The sequence below is a fragment of the Tympanuchus pallidicinctus genome, unplaced genomic scaffold (assembly GCF_026119805.1).
Source record: "Tympanuchus pallidicinctus isolate F22 unplaced genomic scaffold, pur_lepc_1.0 scaffold2, whole genome shotgun sequence".
NCBI lineage: Eukaryota > Metazoa > Chordata > Aves > Galliformes > Phasianidae > Tympanuchus > Tympanuchus pallidicinctus.
Window position 1 is genome coordinate 49140768 of NW_026294721.1, and position 25428 is coordinate 49166195.

The window sequence follows — 25428 nt, forward strand, 5'->3', positions numbered from 1 at the left end:
TGTGACACTAAAAAAAATCTGTTTATATACATCATATCTTTGTTAGAGTATTCCGGCAGAGTTATTAAAGTGTTTTCTGGCCTTAGTCGAACTTCAGAATACCTTGTACATTTTTCTTCATTGCTATGTATCTCATTTTCCCCACATTCAAAGCAGAAGCTTCAGTAGCTAAGGAACCACAAGGTTCAGTTCCTCACTGCATGTCAGATGGATTTGATGACAGTCAGCATAGTATAGCACATTCAAAAATCATGTGAAAATTTAAAATTGTACAGCTTTTGGCTGAAAGAGATCCACTGACAGGACGGAGACTGTCCCTGCTATACAGCACTGATATTCTATGACTAAATTATGTATTTAAGTATAAAATGGATAGAATGCAAAAGGTATCTAAATGATTGATTAACACTTCTAAAATGAAAATGAGTTTTTCTTTTAACTAATGACTGAAAATCTCTTAAACCAAAAATGATTCACTTAAAATGTCATGCTATATAAATTCCAACAATAAATTTAATTGCAGATTAAATTTGAAATTGAAAGTCCACGTGCTTTTCTGCTGCTAATGAAAAGAATCTACTTTTTATATGAACAGTTATAAATGCCAATGAACTTTTGCTTCTTTTGCTGTTTGGCAGGGTAACTAATCTTCTTTGACATGTTTCATTTCTGGGCTTTGAGGTTGTATGGGAAGTGTTGAGTCACAATCTGAACCGCAGATTGATCACCTGAGACAAGGACTGAATCAGCCATGGGAGCACAGGTGAAGGCAATTCAGAAGAGGTGGAGCCTGGCTGCACCTCTCCTAGACCCCATTTAAGGGCTGACCCCTATTAGGGCAGGATCTTTTCCTGGAGATCCCTCCTTTTGGAGTTTTTGACTGTAAGCCTAGGACGTGGGTGAGCATTTCATTTTTGTTACTCTTTTTCCACTACAGTAGTCTTTCTAACTATAAGCCTGTGTGCGTGTGTTAATTGTACAGAGGTTAACTATTTTGTTCTAGTGGGAATGCAGAAATATATGCGCTATCTTTTCTCCATGTAGTTGTGCAGTTTGGGGTGGGAGAAGGCTCAGTTGCTCAACTGGGATACTATCAATTGACTAAATGTATGAAGTCTGAGTTATGAAAACATTTTTTTTCTTGATGCTTGGAAGATGGCTGTAGCATATTTTTCACCACTGAAGCATATTTGAGATGTGAGAAACATTAACAATGAGGAGAGCTTTAGGTCAGGATCACTCTGCATCATAGATGGCATTATCTTCTGATTTAGCTGGGCTGAAAACTGCTGGAAAATAATCCTTTTTGTGCCCTTGTCAGTGGCTTTGGCCTAGAGTAATAGCAAATCAGCTTTACCTGAGTCAGATAATCATTACAAAATGAATTTTTTTCTGAACTCTCAGAAGTCATTGAGAGGAAAATAAATTTGATAGGTATGATGAATATTATTTTAAGTTAAAGCTTATACAAAATACTAAATGCTGCTGATAATTGAGCAACTCTGTGCAACTGTAAATTAGCTGCTCAACTTGAAGGGGAAAAAAAAAAAGGTGATTACTGAAAGCACTTTTTCCCCTTAGAAAACTTGCTGCTCTCTTCTTCCTTAGCATTCAGAAGGGGCATTCAGTTAATCATACTGAGGTCTCTCCCTTAGCGCTGCAGTAGCTGATTACCCAGCAGGAGGTGCAGTTCCAGCAGGGTAAGTCAGAATGGTGTTGGTCGTTCCCTGGGGAGGGACATCCTGTAAAAACACCAAGGTTGAGAACTGTCATATTCACAGCAGTAGGTGCATTTTCCTCAGAAATTAATGGAGCGAGCTGGGCAAAAATGTTTTTAAACTACATCTTCCCTAGAGTAAGATGCAAATTCAAAGCTCTTTTGAAGCACTGGAATGAAAGTTGAAGATAAGACTTTTTAGTTTTTGACATTGATGATATAGGCAACACTTGCACTGCGAATATTCAATTGAAATGGAGGATAAGTGGGGCAGATGTTATTCAAGCAGGTCCCAAATACAGTCCTAACTATTTCAGAGCTGGCTTAACTAAGCTGCTTTTAATTATGCTTACTGCAAAATTCTTAATAGAGATTTCCTTCCTTCAGATTGTTATGAATTGATTAGCAGTGCTAGATGCTTTTCTTAAAACAAGGATTTAAAGGAATCTTGTCATCAAGACTCTCAATCAACAAAAGATGGTTTAAAAAGGAATGAAGCTTTCAGAAACAGTTGTTTTTTGTTTTTTGTTTTTTGTTTTTTTTTCTTTTTCAGTGGCAGTTCATTTGCTGCTCAGCAGCAAGCAAGGATTTTGGGCTGCTTTCTCTATTGTTGACAATGGAACACAAAATGGTCTGTTTACAGAAAGATTTTACAGGAATTTTTTCAAGCACCTTTGAGTATCATGTTTATTCTGTCCTCTTGAACAAAGGCATGAGAAGAGCCTGGTTTTAATACATGATTTATGCTGATTCCTTGCTTCTAGAGCAAGATTAATCATCTAGGATTGACTCAGATTATGTAAAACCTGAATAACCCCTATCTTGAGTTCCCTCTAGCACTAGTTCTCAGCTCGTGTGGGTTTCCTCACTTTGCTTTGCTCCATCCTGGTGTCACGTTTTTGCCCTTCTAGTTTGATTTCTGTGTAAGCTCTTACACTGTGTCTTTTACTACAGGATTTTAAGAACATGAATGGCAAGATTTGAAGTCTGCCTTGCTTGATGTACTGCCTCTGTCTGCTCTGAACAAGAGACCTAAATAGGAGTTGGAAAAAAAAAAAAAATCTTCCTAATTTTTTGTTAGCCTTCAGAAGTATCTAGCTTAAGGGCATCCAGAAGTGAAACTGTGTCACTATATCCTACGAAGTGTACATAGTCAGTTTTCATTTCTTCTTCAACCCAAAGGCCCCACTAACACTGAGAATTCACTCCCTAAACGAAAATTTCAAATGTCACTGAAAGTGTGTGGAGACAAAGATTAGCAGAACTTGATTGTAATTTATGCAGATTTTTGTTGCCTCCATCCACTAATTGTTAAGACAATACTATTACAAAACTGAATCTATAGTTCAGTCAATGATCTTTAAAATCATTCTAGCATAATCTATAGATCACTCATTTTCATCAAATATTACTCACAATTTCACTTGTTTCCTTTTTTGTTGGAGTATTTCCACTTGTCTATTTAATGCATATATGTATGTGATGAGCTGTAAAAGATACCTTTACTGTAAGGTATACTTTTAAATTGCTTGCTTCTTTTTGTGTGTTTATATCTGTAATAAAACATCTCACATTGGTAGAAATCTGTGTTGAATCTGAGATGGCAAATGTGAAAGGTGACATCAATTAGGAGTTTTGTGTCCCCAAGCAATACATAAGTGGTGGTATCATAGCTTTAGAAGTCAAGTGACAAGGCCTTCATTGTTCTTTGATAGCACCCAGTTGTTCATGAACATATGGGAAGGCTTGTTCATAAAAATTTCTTTTCCTTGTCATCTTAATTCTACCAGATTGTAAATTATGCAGCTAGAGCAAATTACAGTTAACTCTCTATTTCCAGACACTCTGAGATGATGATGTTGTTATTCTGTGGAGACATTAATCTAGGAGGTTTCTAGGTTCCCTTCAGACATTTTTGTAAGTAAATTCATTGTATACTTCCAGCAATATCCTGAGGATAAGTATACTTTAAAATGCAGAGTGAATTAACATGCGACTGATATGTTGAAACAAATAAATCGTAGTAGGTGAGAAATCTCAAGTACCTAAATGTCCAACTCGCATAAAGATACAAGCCCAAATCAGAACTCTGGATAGAAAACTGTCTGGGCTCTGACTTGCTGTATTTTGCAATGCAAACCTGACCCAAAATTTGTATTCAGTGTTCATTTCTTTTAACGCTTTTCAATTATTCTGATTTCAATTGTGCATTAAATTGTGTTAAAATCTTCATGTATTACATGTGCACTTCTACATAGATCCTTATGGTAGAGGAATACACCCTCCCCAGCACCAACGCCCTTTACTGTATTGCAGTGTTTAAATTCAGGTATTTGAGGCTCCCACTAGACAACAAGTTATTAAAACATCTGCCTTCCAATAAGGCATTCTGTTCTTTGCCATTCCACATGTCCTTTTCTACTTCACCAGGCAAAATTGCCCAATCTAAATTTCAGCTCAAGTGTTTGATGGCTTTCATGCTGAGCTCAAACTGTTAGTGCTTCCCTGAGAGAATAGAATTGAAGCGAGATTTAATCTAAAATAACAAAATAGAGTAAAAGTTTTACATATAAATAAGTAATGCCCTGTATATTTTTATGCACACTTCTCTTTTCTAGATTTTGCATGTAGTGAAGTTAAATCTTAAAATGCATAGATAACCCAAAGCTGACAGAAAAGAGCATCAGTTGCCTATGTTCTCAATTAATGGCTATCCTAAAGTACATTATAATTCAAATTTATAGTCACTGTAAAATGCATTGAAGAAAATAGTATTTCTTTTGCTACCTTGTCTCAGACTGCTGGGTGCTTGTTTGCTTTTTTTTAAGGTGGTGCTATTATCAAATAGCTTTCCAAAGCCAGTACAAGTCTTTCAGTATTTTCAGTAATGATTGTTGGGGTTTTTTTTGTATGCTTTCTCTTCATGGAAGATTCCAATTTTGAGCTAGTTTTGGGGTTTTTTGTTTGTTTTCATCAAATGTAATCAATTCACTTTGTAATAGTAAAACAATGGGCTAGCTGTTAGCAATAGGTATTTCAGTATTTTATTCTTGAATACTAAAAAAAAAATCTGGACTCCTGCTCTTAAAAAAAAAAATAAAAATAAAAAAATCTCTGCTAACTAAAATCATGTGCATGATAAATGAAACAAACCTTAGTCTAACTTGTCACCTATCCATTTTTTCCACATCTAGATGAATTACCCTTAATCATACCTTCTCATATAACAGATTTGTTTTATTACCCTTGCAGCAAAAAAGGTTTACTAGGCTTACTATGTACTGGCATTAGCAGAAGCAGAACTAACAGGTTAAATAGGGTGATCATTCATCTTTATTCATTTCTTGTAAGGCTGGAGAAGTGTCCAGTGTCCAGTGCTTTACCCCCTCTCTTCCCTCCCCCTCGCCCACAACCCCCTCTGCAAAAGAGACTCACAGAGTTAGTATGATGTACAATTGGAAACAGGAAATCAGGTTTTTCAGCTTGTGGAAGAAAAGACTTTAACTGCTGTTCTCCACCATCTCGTGATAAAATGCTTTCAGTTACCAGTTCCCCTTTTTTAATTATGTGCTTCCCTTCTATACAGTATGAACTGTTTCTCTTCAAGGTATTTGCACTGTATACACAATACTAATTCTACTATTTGACACTTGTATATCATGGGTACTCATACCATAATATGAAGGCAAGGCAAACATCATACATTCTATTAAGCAGTTATTTTGCTATCATGGGTATAATTTTATTTTTTTTTTTTAATGGAAAACAAATTACATGAATTAACTTTTCTCAACAGATAACTGTGCCTTAGAATTTTCATAATTTCCTACCTGCATTTAAACTCCATAACTGGAAATGAGTAAAATCCAGGCTTTTCAGTCTATCACTTCTGGGAATCTGAACAGGTAGCCATTTATTTCATCAGTCATTAGTACTCGTCAAGCAAAGTTCTGTGAAGATAGATAGTTCTCCCAGATGTAAGGATTAAGCATGGCATACTTTACAGCCAGGAATCCAGAGAACTAGAATCTCAACAGGGAGTATCTTCTCCCTCCCTTATCAAGTGTACAACATGAAGGTAGAAGACCCTTAACAAAAGGACTGTTCTTGTGATGCTTGAAGGACAATTACAAAGTTATTCCATATCTGCTCTACCCATTTCCTACATTTAGTAACAGACTGTACAGGCCAGAAGTGGTATAAACATACCACATTTTCTAATTTGGAGAGGTGCTGCATCTTTTTTCCTTATCTACTCTGTGGCTTTTTTCAGCTTGGCCCATGGATCCTACTTGTGCAAATCTCCACACTTCAGTGAAACATCATTTTCTTTAGTAATTTAACATTCCACAAGGCTTGTTAAGATGAGCACACTCTGAGAATGGTTTGATTTTCCTAATATGAAATGTCTACGTAGGGCAAATGTAGTGAATTACTTACTACCTTTGGCTACCGTACTTAGCTGTTAAAGCTGAGCTGAAGTATTACTATCTCTCTTGGTGACATGAAGTCATTAAAACACTTCTGTGGAGTTGGAGATATAATTTTAACATTTACAGGAGATACAAGTTTTAGTATGGTGCTGTCAGCTTATACATTATCAGACACGCAGCATGTGCTTGCAAACTGCACTAGCAGTCTTTAACTTTGTGAGCCATACACAGAAGTCCTCATAAAATGTGCTCTGAAAAAGGAAGCAAATCTGTAACTGTAATAACAAATCATAACTTTATTTCTCATAAATATGAGAATAATGGGCGTTATTTACCCTTTCATTCTTTTCTAGTGTCGATTTTACGTTCCTCAGCTATAAAGCACAAAAAAAAAACCAAAAAACAATACTGTAATCTGTCTCATGTCTGAGCCTTCATGACAATACAAAGTGTATAGTATTTGTTTTTTTTTTAACTCAACTTCTATTAATCTGCTGTCTGTTTTCCTTTCTTGGGTAGCTAAATTATGAGGATCAAAATGTAAAAAAAAAATATATGTAAGTTGTTTTGATTAACCTTTAAAGAATATGTTAGGGATACAAACTTTATTTTTGGTGCAGTACATTGAAATAATATGAGCAGGTGAGTAAAAAGCTTATAATAATTGTATGTGTGAATATCAACACAGGCATTTTCTGTCTTTTCCCATTCCTATGTAACCTAGAATATTGCCCAATTTTATTAATACCCTGTGGATACTCTGCTTTTTTGAAGCTGAATAAAAGTCCATAAACTTCCAATTATTTTCAGTTTTGCACTTGTTTGATTAGAGTGCTATTGTCTGTAATTTTTACATTTTTTTTGCATCTTCAAAGCAGACAATTCATGCCTTGAAAACGAGTTGTTTTGTGTTTCCTAGCTCTGCTTTTTTTTTTTTTTTTTTTTTTTTTTTTTATCCCTGCCAGTTATAACCTGATAACCTGATTTCATACTGTGCTTTAGCACAACAATGCAGTCATCAAACTAAAGCAACACAGTAAGTGGGCACATTAGCCATCATTTTACTTGATCACTTGGGAGAGATAAAATTTATTCATTTTCAGAACAGATAATGAAATATTTAAAACATTTTAGAGTAAATCATGGCAGCATTCCGAAGTTCTGACACTTGTTTTCCTGAAGCATTATACTATATACTGCACATACAAGACTCTCATGCAGATGTTTGGAAAATTTCTGCAGTTTGTGGGGGTTTTTTTCGCTCATTTGCATTTTGTTTATCTAAAGTGAAATCCATTCAATTTTATTGAACTGTAATTCTGGTAATTTACAATATTTACATGCTGTGGTTAGATTGAAATCAGTCCTTAATTCAAATTCAATCTAAATTTACAGCATAGTAATTAGGGCTTTGTAACTGACACTAGGGGCCTATTGATTTAATGAAAAACTTAACCTTACAGTAAGTGTTTAATTAGTTGCTGCAGTAGATTCTGCGCTGTCCTAAATTGTGGACTTTAGAGAATTAGGTACTAATTTGAATTACATTACTATATAAAGATCAGAACTATTTTTTTAAAAGAGCACATAGCCTTACAGATGAATTAATTTCTGTCTTTGAAAAAGATAACAGAAATAGGCAGTAATGTAAGCAATTGCCCACCCTGCCTGAATTCAGGTAGAACCATGCTGACTGTCCTGGAAGTAACTGCCTGCCTTGGTAAAATTTAAGAGTTTTTTAAAAAAGTTAGAACTTTTTCATGGAAAGTTTTTTTAAGAACATTAAACTTGAAATAATATATTATATTATTTCAATAATAATAATAATAAACAATAATAATAATATATAATATATATTGTCATAATATATATGACAATATACTGAATGTGTCACGATGAAGCTGAAATGTCTAAGTATAAAAAGCAGTATTTGTCTTCATAGCTGTGCAGACATGGCAGAAAATGTGTGTAAACATCCATTTTTATGCACAGAAAAACATTTTCATTCACAAAATATTCAAACATAGTAAGAAATTGCTGTATTTCTCCAGCACATAACATCTCTCAGTCTAAAACCATAAATTTGCAGGCTTAGAAAGAATGAGTTACCAGGAACAGTGAGTGTTGCCTTCTTCCCCTTTTTTCCCACTTGAGTAGCATTGTTCAGTATGTCATGAGCACCACTTTCACAAGCTGGAAGTGACTGTGGTATTCTCTACATCTGCTGTTACCTTTTTGCTTTGCAATATAGCCATTGGAACAACTTATGAAATATAGCAGCTCCATGGTAGAAGTTGGGCAGTAAGCACTGATCTCAGAGCCCTCGTGCTAAGTTTACCCCATTCCTGCCATGCAGTAAACCGCCATGAAACAGTGGAGGTTTAATAGCTTTTTGTCTTGCTGGTCTGATGTGTGTTTCTTGTCCCTGGTACCCATCAAGTATCACCATCATAGGTACTGCCAATACACATTTTTAGTGAGCCATCAGTTTTATGTCCCTAAAGGATCATCTAGAATCAACAAATCTCCTATTTGCACCATACAGTTGATTTTCTGGAGAACAGAGAGAAGAAAGATCAGGTGAGGTCTACTGTGCCATATTGCATATACAAAAAGACTGAATTAAGATTGACTTTGGCACTCATTTGTCCTCTGGGAAGAGGCTCTTAATGACCTTGTTAGCAGACTAACAAATTTGCAGGTGTGAGAGATCCAGTAATCTCACTTGTTCTTTCACTTCAGTTCTTCAGTAATCCTGATTTTCTTTCACTTCTCAAATCTTATGAGAAGAGAATGGATATGACTGCTGGTGCTGCATGTTCTTCCCTAGAATCATGAGTTAAGGGAGCAGGGGGGGCTGTGGGTAAGAAGAGCTAGTACAGTTCTGGTGAGGTGAAGGTAGCAGGAAATAAGGAGCTAGACTTTCCTGTTCTCTGGGCACGTGGTGGAACATCGGTAGGTCGTGGCACAATCAGTCATTGTACTGTGGGAGCTATTTCTATGGGTAGGTGAAAAGAACTGTGAAAGTTTTCAAAATTGTGCGTTTTCTAGGACAAAACAAAACAACAGCAAAAGTGGGAATGTTATCTGAGAGACATATCTCTGAGGAAAATACATTTTTTCAAACACTTGATAACAAGGTCAAAGTAAATAAATAAATAAATATTCTTTTTAAAGTAATGGTCTGAAGAACATTTAAAGTGAAATAAGATAAATAATAGCATTGACTCATGGTACAGCCATGAAGTAGTGTATAGGTATGAAACTGAGACACAGACAATGCCTTCCAGTTTCATAGACAGTTTGAAGCAATCTAAAACATATTTCATAGAATGTTAACGTGAGAGTCAGAGAGAGTGGCAATCAAGGAGACGTGCAATTCCTATTTTTGTTCTTTTCCAGGAACTACGTTTCTCCATGATTGGATCTTTTAACCATTCCGTTTGGACAGCATCTCTGTGGAGCCATTGTGCCAAGAAAGAGCTGGTAGGAAATTCAATTTCAATGTATTTCTGAAAAACATACTTGCATGTAAAATTTATCTAAGCTTCTCATGTTTCGTTATATTTTTTAAATTATTTTACTGAATTTCAAGGATTTTTTTTATGTACCAGTTTTCTTTTTGGCATCCTAACTGTAAAGTGCTGCTCGGTACTTGGGAATTTTTGACCTGTTTTACTAGAAATGGATTTTGGTGTCTTTCAGTGTTCCTAATTCTGAAAGTGTTAGTATTCACATGTGAGATTTTTATATAGAAGCCATGGAGCTGAGGAAGCAGCTGATACATTGTTTGGGTATTTTGTTTACTAAGAAGGAAAAAGAGGTTGTTATTGCTTCATTGCTTTTTCATCTTCTGGTGAAAGAACGCATAAGTAAAACATAGGCACAGGAGAATAAGTGTTAACCTACCTCAACGTAACCTAAAAATAAATAATGCCTACTCCTACTTTATTCTTAATGAGCAAATAGCTTTCAGAATTCATAAAAATACTTGAATAGTCTACTTTCCTGTAGACACTGGGGAAAGAATGGATCTTGACGATGATCCCAGTCACGGTCCTAAAAGGCTAAGATATTCTGCTTCTTATCATTTATAGCATTTTATGAGAAAGATTGCCCAGTGTCACACCAAATACTTCCTGTAGTCAGAACAGATGATAGCTGGCTTTTCTCTGGATTAGCATTACAATGGATTGACATACATCATGTCCCAATTGCAGTTCTTAAGGTTAGAAGGCAATGTGCAACCTCTAGGGCAGGTGAAAGACACAACTATAACAAGCAGAACAGTTTAAAATCTAGCTATTTTGAGTAAAAGGTCATTTGTTTTTTCAAAGAAAGGAAAAGGAATAGAACATCTGAAGATTTTTAACCTACCTGTAGCAGAATACTGTGATACGTGAGGGGGGAAAAAAGCAAAGCCTTAGAATAGAGCACCGGGAGATACTATGTCTGTGATTGCATATGAATGGCCTGGCTTTTCATGGCCTGGCCTCCATCCTTCGAGACATTCAAGGCCAGGTTGGATGTGCCTCTGGGCAGCCTGCTCTAGTGGTTGGCAGCCCTGCACACAGCAGGGAGTTTGAAAGAAGATGACCTTTATGGTCTTTTCAACCCAGGCCATTCCATGATTCATACATAAAACTGCAAAATAAAATAGTAAGAAAGTGATAAAGAAACATTGAAAAAGACTAAATAGTGTAGTGAAACTTCAAGAGTTAATTTCATGGAGATCAATACTAGATAAGTCACCAATTCCATCTGTAAATTTATTGTCTCACCTTGTTCCCAGTAACAGTTCTCTATTAGATACTTTTTTTTCTTAGCATTATAGCATATAGGATGTCCAAATTTTTGGCTTGCCTGGGCCTCACTGAGAGAAGAGCAACTGTCTATGGACACACATAAAATACATCATAATGTATATATGTAACAAAACTTTTATTAATTAAGACATGAAAAAGAGCAACAAAAACAAAACTAATGAGATATTTGACCTCGTTTTTGTGAAACTAATGCATCAGTCTGGCTTGATAGAATTGTTTGCAATTCTTAGTGAGTTCTCAAGGCTCTCATCAGAAATAATGAAATTTTACTCTTCCTGTGCTTCGTCCTTAAGAATAGTTGTTCACAAATGTACACAGTGCTAAAAAGCAGTGACATGAATAAGGCTTATGGCTAGTCTCTCAATTTCAGGTTCCAAACCCATTTTTCAGAGCCCAGTGTCTCAATTTGGAGTTCAGAGGGTTGTTCTCAGGATACTAATCCTCACCGTAAGGTCCAGAGCCTCCTTTTAAGGAACAAGCTTTCCTTTTTAGGGCACAATCTCTTCAATATCTAATCTTTCTTTTAGTTGCTAGAACGCTTACTAATAGAATCCAGAGTCTCCATTTTACAGACCACAGCCTTGTTATTTAGCACCAAACCCTTATTTTCAGGGTCTGGAGCCTATCCTTGAGATCCAAAAACAATGTTTTATCACCTGCAGCATAAATTTTCAAATCTGGAGTCTTATTTTTGGGCCCAAAGCATTATACTTCCAGGGCACAAAGCCTTCTCTTGGATGTTGGGCATTTTCTGATGGGACAAACTTCATTCTAGGGCCCAATTTCCATCTTGCCTACCAGCCACCCCCCTTTGTGAGGGCACAAAGCCCTCATGAGATCACAGGGAGTGCCTAAAGGCATTTTTTGTTTATTCTGTCTCCCACTTGACTGGAATGGAAAATGCAGCCTTTATTTTCAGGGTATATGGTAAATCCTTTTTAGAAAACTCGAATCAGTATGTTATTATGAAATGCATAAGTAAAGACACATAGTCAACATTAAATGTATACCTCTCAAATTATATCTGTCTGTATATATATATATATATATATATATATATATATATACATTTTTATATATGAAAAAAAAAAAAAAAAAAAGTGGGACTAGCATAAGAAATGCTTGTGATTTCTCACTTTAGAGAAAACCAGATTTCTGGCATGACTCTCCATGGCTTTCTATGATTCATATCATGACAGGATGCCCTGCGGTTTTGAAAGGTTAATCACAGAACAATACAGGTTGAAAGGAAGGGAGCACTTCAGAGTTGTGTTGACCTCCTTGTTCTTAGGCTTTGTGGCTTAAGCTGTCCATTGTGTTGTGTTGTTGCTTTTTTCATACAAATAAAAAATGAATACAGAATCAATCTTTACTGCAGAAATACTTTATAATAGGAAAAAAAAATGCTTGGAAACTAGCAAAGTAATTCTTTCTAAAACAAAATAATCCTCCATCTTTTTGGATACTTTCAGTCACGTAATGTGCAGTCACAAAACTAGGAAAAGGAAGACACTTAAGTTTGATGTGGTCTGTTTCTCAAGGCATATACTCATATTTTGCAAAAACAATTCAGTTTTGTTCTCTTCCAGTTCAGGAGAAATCTAAATAGATAAATGTTCATCCTGGATGAGTACCTGACTCCAGAGTTCACTAGTGTCAGTTGCTCTAGACCTTCACCTGTCACTTTTGTTCCTGCAGATTTGGACTGACTACAGATGAATACTTCTAATTCTAGCCTTCGTGCTACTCAATATATGCAGCTCTTCTATATACTTAACTTAAATATAACAAAATAAAATCAAAAGTCCTCATCCTAAGCCTTCTGTAAGGTTGCAAGCTAGGTATGAGCAGCCACTAAAGCTGTACTGAAATCTAACGAATGAGACAGCATATTTTGTTCCATTCCTACTATTTGTGTACCAGGAGATTTTTTTTTTTTCATATTCCCCAGCTTATTTACAAATCCTACATCCTGTCAAAACAGAAGAATGTAGGAGAAACAAGGAAAAATAACCTTTCTATATACTTAGGTGGATTTTCAAAACTTTTAGGTCATAAGGAAACCAGGATGCCAGCACTTTGCACTTCAGCTTCCATTTGGACTGAATTCAAGTACATTTCAATCCAATTGTTATTTGAAACTCTTCATGGAATTTGTAATTTTTTTTTTTCTAAAAATATATATTTTTTAGTTCTACCTTTTTGCAAAGCCATTCTGCAGTGCCTTTCGTATTTTAGCCTTTGGAAATATACAGAAATTCCCCAAAACCTTGTGTAATTTTTCTTTGTTTTCACTTAGAATCTTACTACTGTCTGTGAATTGAAGTGCCCTTGGTGTCACAGTATTGTCTGCGTTCTTAACAGCAATGCTCTATGACTGGTAGAAAGAATTTTTTTCCTTTATAAATGGATCATTTTGTTGTCATGAAATATCATTACAATAACAAATATTATAGTAAAACTAGCATGCTCTTCTGCTACTGCCAGTCTTTCCTACACAAGTGTACATCAGTGTGAAAGGAGAATGAAAGGAAATGTGATATGATAGGTTAAGAGAACAATGATATGTAATTCATTGCTTGTTGTAGTTCCTATTTATATTTAAGCAATTCTTTTCTAATACAAGAATTTTCTGCTCATATTTGCATGTGGCAAGTGAAAGACAAGGAGAGCATAACAGTTTATCTTTAAACATAATGTTTTCTCAACATTACATTATCTTTCATTGTGTAAAGCATTCTACTTTTATGCTTCAGTGCACCAGAAATAACTGTGATCAAATAATAGGATTGCTTTACCTTTCATTTTAGAATTTGTGCCATTTCTGCCCAATGCAGAATCAGCACATCTGAAATTTTAATTCACATAACAAGAAATGGTAGAAATATTGTAGACTAGCACTCAGTGCAATGTATGCTAATAACTGCTTTTTAACATTTCTTTTTGCATTTCTCATAAATTCCATATATATATATATATATATATATATATATATATTCATGTTTTCTATATTCCCATACAGAAAAATACTGTTTTGTAGCTGAGAATTTTCTCTATCAAATAGTGTTTTGCGCTCTTTGTACCAGTTGTAGCTTCCATGGAAATAAATTGGAGGCATCACTTTCAGAGCAACTCACATATATATATGCTTTTAATCAGCATGCTGTAAAACAAGTTGTTAATTTATTATTGTCCATTGTCTTTATGACAAACAGTCAAGCCACTGTTTAATTGCTTCTCAACTTTGAATCACTTGATTTGTGTTGGATGAGACGGATTAAACCCATAAAAAGAATAACAGGTTATACTCAGTAATATGAAATGTATTTATCTTGAAGTCTGCTTTAAGCTAAGAGTCAGAATATACACCTTCCCACCGCTAATTCTCTGTTCAAGACTGTAATCCTCATATTTGTAAATCATTTAAACCAGCATGATATAATAGTTAAAAATGGCAGCATTTCTCCTGCTGGAGTTATTAAGCAGGAAAAAAATAGTATCCTACTATACCAACTTTAAAGATTTAATAATAAGTCTAATGTGTCATAATGTGATCTTTTCTGAAAGTACCACTTTATTAAAGGGCCAAACATAACCACTTTTGCTGTTGAAAGGAACTGTATGGTGCAGAGCTGAGAGTTACAATTAGCACTTCTCTAAATTACAGAATATTTGCAAATCCTGAGGTTATCTGATACACACGCTGCACATTCGTTTCCATTAAAAAAAAAAGCTACTGAGACTTTGAGGTCAGCTTCAGTCCAGACAAAACCAGCTTTTGTCCTAGCCTCCGGGGACTGAGTAGATGCTTGCAACAGAACACACACATGATTTGCCTGGCCAGCCAGTCAGCCAGGAAAGTTGTTCATGTGTGCTCGTTAAGTATGGAAGCACTCTAGCTAACTAGCTTTCCCCTCTTTGTTAACATAGTAGGACTACACCAGAGAAATGCACCTATTTTTTAGTTACATGTTGAGTTTGTCTGCTCTCCTGGTTTTGTGGGAAAACAACCCTTGTCTTTTTCTTGTATTTTGTAGAGAGAATGCAGAGTACACTGGGGCTTGTAGGGAGGAGGAAGGAGAAGGAGGGGGAAAAAATGCTGCTTGTCAGGATAGAGAATGCAAGAAAAGACAATAAGGCAATTGGGACAGTAAGAATGCTGGATGACTCAGCATGGGTAACAGAAATCCCATGTATAGACATGGACACCTATTTTGTGAAAACTGTCCCTTTTATCTGCATGGAGATTCTGTCCTCATGGAAATTCTTTTCTAAAGAATGAATAGACTAATTTCATCATTACTTTGGGAATGTTCCCACTCCATTTGTGTTCTGAGTGTTTCTACTAGTTGTTTGTACTGCCACGATACCACACTGTTCAAATCAACATGGATCTGCAAAGATCTGGAACTCTTCATTTGCTCTGTGTTGGAAACCTTGACAGCATTGTATGCTGTACTTAATTATAGAAAATCTGTGAGTTCCTTTTTACTATTTATACTGGTCTAAGGTAGTTGAGACTGCCTTTGTTTGGGAACTTTTCAAACCTAAAGTATTTCAACAGACACACTGTAACTCCAAGCATTTAGCTTTTATCTCACACTGCCTTGGTCTTTGATCTGTTTAGTGGGGATGTTTCCTCTTGCTTCCTCTTAGTTTCTGTGTTAGCTTTTTTCCTGTGTTTGGATTTTTAGTGCTTTGGTGTAGGAACATTAGCTACCTGCATGAAAGGGCAATATGCATTAAGTACAGCACTCTGTACTGTTCATATAGTAGGGTGTTAACATAATGCTAGCACCTAATAATTCTTAGGCGCTTTGTGACTAAATAGACAATCTTTCCATACTTCAAAACATTTTTTTTTTCTATGATTAATTAAGTGGAGATGAGAGCCCAGCACTGGACCCCTAATGGTGAAAATAGGGTGTATTTTTAATGCATCTGATGATTTGAATTGCTGCATGCTATGCTGCTTGCACACCTAAAATGGTTATTTTCTGGTTCAGGCTAAGGTGCAGCAAAAATTTCATCAGCATAATCATACTTGAAAAACGTTGTCTATGCATAGCAGGATTCTCCTAACAGCTGAGCCAGAAAGATTTCTGCCATTGGAGAAACCAATTTCTTCATCCACCTTTCTCCAGAGATATCAAAGCCAGTATCTTTTTCATGTAGAATACTTTGTGCAGTCCCAGAGGTCTGCAGTTCTTAAAACCTCAGAGGTTTCTGATAAACATTCAGATAACAGTAAGCTTGCTAAATTTGTTTTATAATCTAATTAATCTGTGACCATCATTCCATTTCAGTTTGAAGAATGGCTAAGAGTATCATTGTGCTGCATTGCTTAAGTGTTATTGTGCTTTCTTCATTTATTGATATGAATAACTCTCAGTGTCTGTTAAGTTTTATGTTTTGTACAGATTTCACATTTGGGTATGTTCATATTTGATCACTCAAGATTCATATCAGTCAGGACATCTTTTCTTGTATGTTCTTTCAATTATTAACTAAGAAAGCATAGATGGTTTTGTAGAAACTCTTTCAGTAACGACTGCTTATCTATCTTTTGCTAAAAATGAGTCACAAGTCCTGTAAATCACAAGTGTATTTATTGCACACCTTTTAGTCATTTTCAGAGTGCTTTGAATCCCGTGTGTTGAAGAGGTGCTTGTGTAGCATATCCTATGCCTGGAGCGCGTTTCTGCTCCATTCCAAGTCCTTCTCACATCTTCATTCTAGTTATATTGCTCTGCCTCTCAGGCAAGGACTTTAAGCAAACTTATAGCACACCAAATTTATACCTGCATCGACATTCATCATCTGTTTTCACTGTAGGAGAGTCCAAGCTATCTGTACACTATTAGAACAATGTTCCATCTATCCAGGCAGTGAGATTACAAACCCAGTTCTGGGGGAAAAAAAAAAAAAAAAAAAAAAAAAAAAACTAAGAAAGGACCCTGATAAATAGAAATGGGAATTTATAATAGTGGTGAGAATGCACCAAACAAATCCACACATATTTTATATTCTTACAATATATAAGCTAGTCAAGAAGCAGTGTGAAGATACTGGCAAGATTAGGGATTTTGGTCTTTTATCCAGTCACTTGGGACGATGGAATTTAGCTGGAGACAAGTTCTTCTAATTCTTCTATGTACCAGACTGTTTCTTTAGCTTCTGCTTCCCTTCCTTCAAGAACCAAGAAGACAATTATCTTTCATATCTGGTCTAAGAATAACAAGTTAGAAAAACAGCCAGACATGCAGAAAGTACTGTTCTGCTTTTATAGTATTGGACTAAAACAAATTTTGCCTGTTGAGATAAATAACTGATAAATTCTTTAGCCAGTTTCCAGTGCACATATGCAAATTGAAAGTCTCAGAGACTAGTAATGTGTCCAAATTTAGGTAGTTTTCAAAAAGTCAGAGAAAAGCCCACTAGCACTTCCCTTTCAAATCTGAGTTGCCTACTCCAGAGAATAGAAGATTTCTGACAATTTTAATAGTATGTATTGCTGCTTGATGGTGATTTGAAACAAGGCAGGCTATTTTGGGGGTTTGAGAGGGATCTTTAACAATGGGAAAGTGCTAGTTCATTAAAGAATTAACATATTTCCTCAGAAGTCATTGCTGAAATGATGATAATATTAGAAAGTTTTGAACTATGGAGGAGAACATGGTTGTTGTACAGATAAGGTGATGCCAAGTAGAATAACATACAGCTGGGCCTCAAGACATGTTCTTTACCTCCTGGATATTAATGACAAGTGAGGATTCAGGAATCATGCATTTCCATTTACAGTATGCTCATCATTCTGAATGTGTTAAAGAAAGTGAAGGAAGGCAAATACTTATTAACTTTAATCGCTACTGCATGGCCAGACACTCTTGATTTATGGTTCTGATTGATGTGTCTATCTCCATTCCTAAAATAGTTTTATTCATTGAGCCTTCCTTAGCAATCAAATCTCTGAAAAGTCTGGCATGTCAGCTGCAAGAGTCTAGTAGAGGCTATTTCTGCAAAGTAATTACAGGATGATTTTTTTTATTTTTTTTTAACAATATTCTGCATCCCTTGAGTGAGTCAGTACCACAGAAATATTTTTCATCTTATGTACTGTGCTGTGTGTGTTTAAGTAATGCTCTGTAGCTTTCACCCAAAATACAGAAGGGAAATTAGGAACTTATTATGGGAAGTTTCATTTGCAAGTGTGAGAAGAACATTTCAAGTATGTTGACCAGCAGATAGTGGCATTGCTATGAGAACAACTCAGGCAGGGATGCCTGAAATGGCTTCTTAGATGTCAGTTCTCAAAACTAACTAATATGGGGTACCTTTTCTTTTTTCTTAGAAGATTCTTGAGAGTCTATAGGACTAAAATTCAAGAAAACATTGTTCTTATTTCTCTTGAAAATCAGTGCAAGCATGATAAGAAAATAAAAAATCAATGGCACCAAAACATTTAAGGGATTTTGCAGTGAGTGAATACATATTCTGTGTGCTTTGATATAGTTTGCCTGTACTGTAACAAAGGATACTGTTTACATGATGCTGTTGATGTTACTTTTGTGAGTAGTTATGCCTAGGGCATCCTAGATATGTATTCTTTTTTCTGTGCTGTTTTCAAGAACGACTACCAAAATCTTCATAAGTGTGCTGTGAGACCCTGTAATCTAAAGCCCAGATAAGAAAGGTCTCTGAACATATTGGGGAGAGGTTATAATTTATATGAAGTTACAAAAGTGTTTGATCCAACTGGAACTCCCTTAAGACAACACCTGAAGATCGTTACTAGATAGTTTAGGAAATAAGTCAGGAAGTTTATAATTTATAAAAATAATACTATTTTATTGGCACATGGGATTTTCCAATTTAGTGTACATTATCTAAGACAGGCTTTGGAGACAAAACTGTTGTACCATCCATGTATTAAATATTTTCTTCACTACAAACAGATTGCTGGCATTGTGACAGAAAGGGGAATTTCGTAGTACCTCTTATTTCTTGGAAGAAATGTGTACATGTAAGTGAAGAAGAAAATTTGTACTTGCACAAATGCAAATACTTTCCATGTACAAAACTGTAATTACAATGTGCAAGAAGAGCGAGGACAGATGCAGACAATATCTGCTGTAAAACTGAGTAAAATGGCAACCAATCGCTGCAGTCTTTTTTATGTAAGCCAAAAATATTCACAGGCAATTTGTGGAGAGCAGTAAACTGAAAATACTTTCTGGATATAAATATTCAATACTGACATTTTCCCTGTTATCTGGCAATGGGAGGCTACCATAGTTCTATGGTGTTCAGGGCTTATTGCTTTAGAAATAAGTTGCTGAAGAGCTTTGGTAACCATATATTCCTAGGTCATTTTTGTACATTGTATTGATATCCATAGTAATAGTGGTTATTTATAAGAGCCTGTGCTTATAAATGTCATGTATCATCTGTTCTGGAGGAAGGAGCTTTAACAAAAAATGTGGTAGGCTTAAAAAAAAAAAAAAAAAAAAAAGAGAAAATTTCAATTCGGGACATCAATTAACACTGATTTGCTCTGGAATGTGTTCGAAAGTACATGCAATATTCACATGCCAAATGAATTCATTAAAGACCAGTGTGATTACAGAGAATGTCAAATGAATTAATAACAATGGGACCTTTAAGTGTTACCATTAATTTCACAGTATGTTGCTGTTTTATACTTATGGGCTCTGAAGCTAAATGACGCTCTGCAGTTGCCCTAGTAGATTAATTGTGCATTAATAATCTATGGGTGGGCTAACAATCTGGTGGGCACTTACATTTCATTGACACTTGGATACTAAAGATCATCTTCATTTCCAGTTTTCAGTCAGGAAAGTCATTTTAGTTTAAAACAGACTTGCAGTATTTCTTCTCTATTCAGTTAGAGATCTTAAAGGTATGAAGTTTTTGTATTTTAGGCCCACATTCAAAGTTGAGCTTAATTAAAGAATTAAAACCATCTTTGATTTTTGGTTTTGTTTAGGCTTTTTTTAATCTGTCTTCTGAGGGGAGAAAGTCTAAAAGGGAGGTAATCTAACCTCTGGTTATTTCCTAGGTGTTTTTTTTTTTTGTTTGTTTATTTAAGACAGTAGAATGTTATTGATCTCATACATAGGGGTCAGATTTGTGCATGTGCAAAATCATACTACTGGGCATGAGAACTGTACAAAAGTCTAAAAACTCTCATGTATACTCTTCTGCAAAGGCAGCTTAGTTTCAAAACTAGAATGGCACATTCCCATTTCAGGAAAAGCAATATAGAAAAAAATCATTTAATAATACCTTGTTGATGAATTATACACAAACCTTATTAATTAGTAATCTACCGCATAGATTTTTTTTTTTGCATATGTCCCAAACCAGGTGCATGTTTTGTCTTCCAAATACCAAGATATTTCGGTGGATTTTTCAACTGCCCATATTATGCAAAGTCCAACTGAGAATTAAAAACATCAGTCCTGAGAGAGAACTTCTTTTCAGTGAGGGTGACAGAGCATTGGATCAGGATGCCCAGAATGGCTGTGGAGTCTCCTTCACTGAAGGTATTCAAGACCCGTTTGGATGCCTACCTGTGCAACCTATAGTAGGGGTGCCTGCTTTAGCAGGGGAGGGCTGGACTTGATCTCTGGAGGTCCTTTCCATCCTCTACCATTCTGTGGCTCTGTCATTCATGGTTGATGGTCACCTCTTTTTAAGATGGCAGTTACTCTTGTTGACTTGTAAAAGCCAGTATGTGCTGGAAGTAGCATCAGCCGTGCTGACCACATCCTCCTGTAGCCACAGGGATAAATACTATTTTCTCCAGAAGTTGTGTTTCCTGTTCCATTACCCAGTTTAAGGAGATACTCTCTATGTACTCTCTGTGCCTCAGCAGCACTCCTTTACCTATCTTGTAATGTAAAAAGGAATATCAGGCATGATTTTTCAGCTGTGCTATACTGACTGGTTTTACTAGATTCAGTAATAAAGTAGTCAACACAGAGAATTAAAAAGTATTGTGCTTAAACCACTTTTACTACAAATGCAATATTTGTGAAGCATGAAACGGGCCAAAAAAAACATTCCTCAAAAAACTTCTGATCTTTGAGAGATGCAGCAACAACAACAACAACAACAACAACAAAAAACAACCTGACATTTGGACATTTTAAGCAATCTAGACCTTCAAAATTAATACTGTGAGCTTGCGGTGGTGTTTGTGTTTCTACAACGTACCATTGTAGAATTTCTTTGAAAACACTTTTTATTAACATCTCTGACCTTCCTCTGAAGCTATCCATTCATAAGATAGCTGAACATCAACAGTTCTCTCAAAGAAGTTGAGTGGAAGCAAAGCTAATAGAAGCTGTTATTAATCTTGTTATTAAATATAGTATCTATTATGAGAGTTTCCTTGATGAATTTTGGCTCTATTCATAGTGCCTTCAGAATAATCCGTTGTGACTAACAGATTAACTTCTCTTGGCTTGGAAAAGCTCCTGTCTTGGTAGAAGAATCTCAAAGTCTAGTCTTCAGTTAGTCAGTGTGGTATTTCTTGTGCTTGTTAAATAAAAATAGATTCTCCCTTGCTACAGAGATGCAGGAAAATGTTTTGATGTTAAGGGGTGGGGGAATTGAGCTTTTCACCCATTCTACCATTTTATGCCAACTTCTTAACATTTGGATGCAATCCACTTCTAGCCTCCTGGTTCATTAGCAGCAGCTGTGTGCCCACACAGTACCTGCATCACTGACAGGGTGACAGCTCTTTAAAAACTAAATATTGTTCTATACTTAATGAGAATACTCTCATCTTCTGCAGAAAGTGGAGGAGTTCAGCCAACCCAAAGGTTTGCACTTAAAACTGAACACAGTCTTTTTTATGCCTTCTCTTACTCATCCTCCTGCATCTCAGCTACCTCGATCTCTGTGTCCTCTTTCATTAAATAGCAGCCTTCCTAGTGAAATATCTGATGTACAGGTAATGACTAAACCTACTTACTCGTTAGGGGGATTCTCCCTTGCTAATTGGTATTAGCAATGGATAATTTAGATAATCATCTAAATAGTCACAAAATCTCTGGATTCACCTGTTAATGGTGATTTGCTGGGTTTTTTTTTTTTTTTTCAGATTTAAAAGTTAACTGTATTCTCTAAGCTTAAGCAATATATAGATATTTTATAATCTAACATTCCCTAGTAGTTAAAATTCTTCTGAAATTTAAGAAAGTGCATCATAGTGCAAAAATCCATGATTTTAAATTTTTATATGACTTCCTCAATGCAAGGCTTTCTAAGAAAAATCTAAACAAAGATAAATATGAAGAGTCCTACATGATATTAGAAATGGCCTGCCTCGTCTGCATTCATGATAAATGCAAATGTAACCTTGCACAGTTGTCCAGGACCTACTAAACACATTTGTATAGGTAGATCTCTTCTGCCATCAGTTTTCTTCTTTAGGTGTTACCACAAGAAGCCACAAATCATAAGAACTGTTGAGACCATACTTGTATCTCCGTTTCATTTACTGAGCTTTTTTACCCCTTACACCTGCAAACTGATGCTCTTCCCACAATCTCAGATAACATGTTAGTATCCAGACTCTTCTCCAACCCAAGTGTTGTGCCAAAGTTATCTGCTTAAGTGGCACAGTTGCTTGCTTCTTTAGGAAAACTAATACTCTGTAAAAAAAATGTAAGATTACTGCCTAGATTTTTTTTCACATTTCTTTATGGAAAAGAAAATGATCTTCAATTGTGGTTAGTCCTGTCTACTGCAGTAAAGGCAGACTTCAATCCTGAGCTCTTACAGGTAGAATAGCTCCAACAAGTTGGTTTATACCAATTGAGATCTCATTTAGGTATTATTTGCCTGATAGAATAGATTTGAGGGTCTTCTGAAACAGAGGAACTCTTTCATGAATCTGAAGTCTGCAACAGACTTCATCTATTAGCTTGTTGTAGCTTGTTGTAGTAGCAAATGCAGCTCTTTCTTTTAAGCAGTAAAGAGATGCTGGCAAAAAGTAAGAATGAAGATAATAGACTATTCTAGTTTCAGCTGTATATTTTGCCATTGTACAGTTCTATCTGCATTTCCATTACTTCTTCAATCATAAAATACAAGACGCTATATTAAAAAGTTTCTATTGAGGAAAATAGCAGTTTATCAGTTGATTGCCTGTGTTGTGTCTAAGGTGCCCCATACTACAAGATGGGGTCTTGGTGTTGCACTGTCCAGACCAGGAGTATCTGATTCTTGTTTTCTGGGGTAGATTGGGTAAGGAGGATGCCAACAAAAACTTGTGGATCAGGATTGTGTGTGTTTTCTAATCAGAGAGCTCAGCAGCACTCTTAAGTCTTCAGTTGTAAGCAGAGTTGTGTCTGTAAATGTCATTTGCCAGAAAGATGGCTACAATGCTATAGTCAGAGTTCTGGCTGTGAGTCATTATTCCTACTGCTTGTAATGCATTCATTAAATCAATGAAAGAAAAGAAGATGAAAGAAAAAAAGAGAGAAAGAAAGAAAAAGTAAAACAAAAGGAAGAGAATAAAAGGAAAAGGGGTTTGGGAAAAAGAAAGGAAAAGGAAAAAGAAACTTCTCTTCCCTTGCAGCTAAGAACATTGTGCATCATGTAATTCTGTTACTAGTAAATATATATATATATATATATATATATATATATACATATATAAAATCAAATCTGGGCTAAGGATATTATGAAATGACGTAAAAATTACCTAAAGCATAAGTAAGTGCAAACATTTTTTCTTAACAAGCTGAAGAAGTGGGCAAATTCTCTATTAAATCTTCTGGCATGAACTTCAGTTTCAGTAAACTCTTCCACAGATTAGACTGCTAGATCCCAGCAGAGTGGATAAGCTCAGCGCAATGTGCATGTAGTTTTGTCCTCCCTTAAAATAAAAACAATGCTCAGTTGCTGGGAGGAGAGAGCTGACTAGCATAAAATATTCTGCTTGCAAATGTAGGATATACAGAGCTTGAGTTTTCATTTTTAATTGAACTGGAGAAAGAGGCACCCAAAGAGGAAAAACTTGCATCTCTTAGTGTCACAAGAACAGATATATGCAGCTCCGTTACAATCTGCACACTCATCAGGAGTCTTACTAGCTCAATGCATCAAGATGTAATGTCTGTCAAACTCCTTCAAACCTTCCTTTCCCAAGCAACTGCCATATGCCACAACTAATAGCATAAAGACACCATGAGTCAAGCCCCAATGCTGGGAGATTTAAATATGTTTGTAGATTTTTTTAAGTTTTCCATTAAATTTTTCCATTTCCTCAGTTTCCCAGGCAGATCATAACAGTGGTAGAGTGCTCAGTAATGTGAGTTTAATTCTTTAGCCTTTTGATTTGATGGTATTTTGTCATTAGGGGAAGTTCAGGTCAGATTCTGATGAATCACAGCACTTTACCCTGTCCATGAAGGCATTAAGCAGACTGACACAGGGCTGCACACTGACAAGGCACATCCTTGCTGCCAGTGTTGATTCCAGTATTAAAAACAGTTGCCTGCCTGCTGCAGAGCAAGTATCATCATTAAAAGGTACTTAAACAAGCTGCCTCCCTCTCTCTCTCTCTCTCTACTAAACGTCCTAATGATATAAGGCTAACGGTTCTTCGGGATTGCTTCAAGCTGTGGGGTGGTAGAGTGCTTTTTCCGTCTACTACACTGCCAGACTTCAATTCCCACAGCCGTCAGCTATGGCCTGGTTGTGAGCCTGCGCGCCAGCCAGCCCGTACAGAAGCACTGTGTCAAATGGCTAAGTAAATAAATAATGTGCAGGGCCTGGAGCCAAAAATACTCTCCTCTTGCACTGGGAAGGAAGGTAGTAGGAGAAGAAGCCCGTGCTCTGTTGCTACTAATACTAATAAAAAAAAAAAAAAAAAAGCAAAGGGAGTAAGCTCTGCATGTTTGTCATCTAATATTACATCACAGAAGCTCATGATGTGCTGTTAAATATGTCTGAGATTTCCTTATTTTTCTGAGCCTGTTTACCAGCTCTTCCCAGCACAGATGGAACCCTTTCTTCCTGCACATATTAATTCATTTGTTATTTATGCACTTCTGATCTTTCTGACATTTTGTCCTTTGGCCTGCTACCAAGTCATTTTTTATACATGTTCTGAGAAAAGGTGGCCCTTGCCCTGCAGTGAGCCTCACAAATCCCTGACACACACATATGCATTTTTTATTGTTCTCACATGTTGCTTAACAGTCTGCATGATTCCTGCTTTACAGCTCAGCAGATGGGTTCCTGCGTAGTGGTGAAGCAGATGAGATGTTCAAATCGATTGTTTTATCAACAATCAGTTGTAGATAAAAATCATTTTAATGAGAGAAATTAATGGTGTTTGCAAACATGATGTTAATTAAAGAACATAGCTTGGGCTTTTTTCCCTGCTTTTTCCCCCTGCACACAATTT

At 36.0% G+C, this 25428-nt stretch overlaps 1 protein-coding gene across 12 annotated transcripts in view; it reads left to right on the top strand.

The window, feature by feature from the left end:
- The first annotated feature begins 867 nt into the window (after nt 1-867).
- Nucleotides 868-25428, top strand: part of TENM3 (teneurin transmembrane protein 3) — a 696676-nt gene continuing 672115 nt past the window's right edge. For 11 of the 12 annotated variants that reach the window (XM_052683286.1, XM_052683287.1, XM_052683288.1 and 8 more), the window contains exon 1: nt 9553-9636. The gene's annotated coding sequence lies outside the window, so the exon portion shown is untranslated. Of the gene's footprint in view, nt 900-9552; nt 9637-25428 lie in introns of those variants that run through there. The other variant, XM_052683284.1, reaches the window with a different exon arrangement.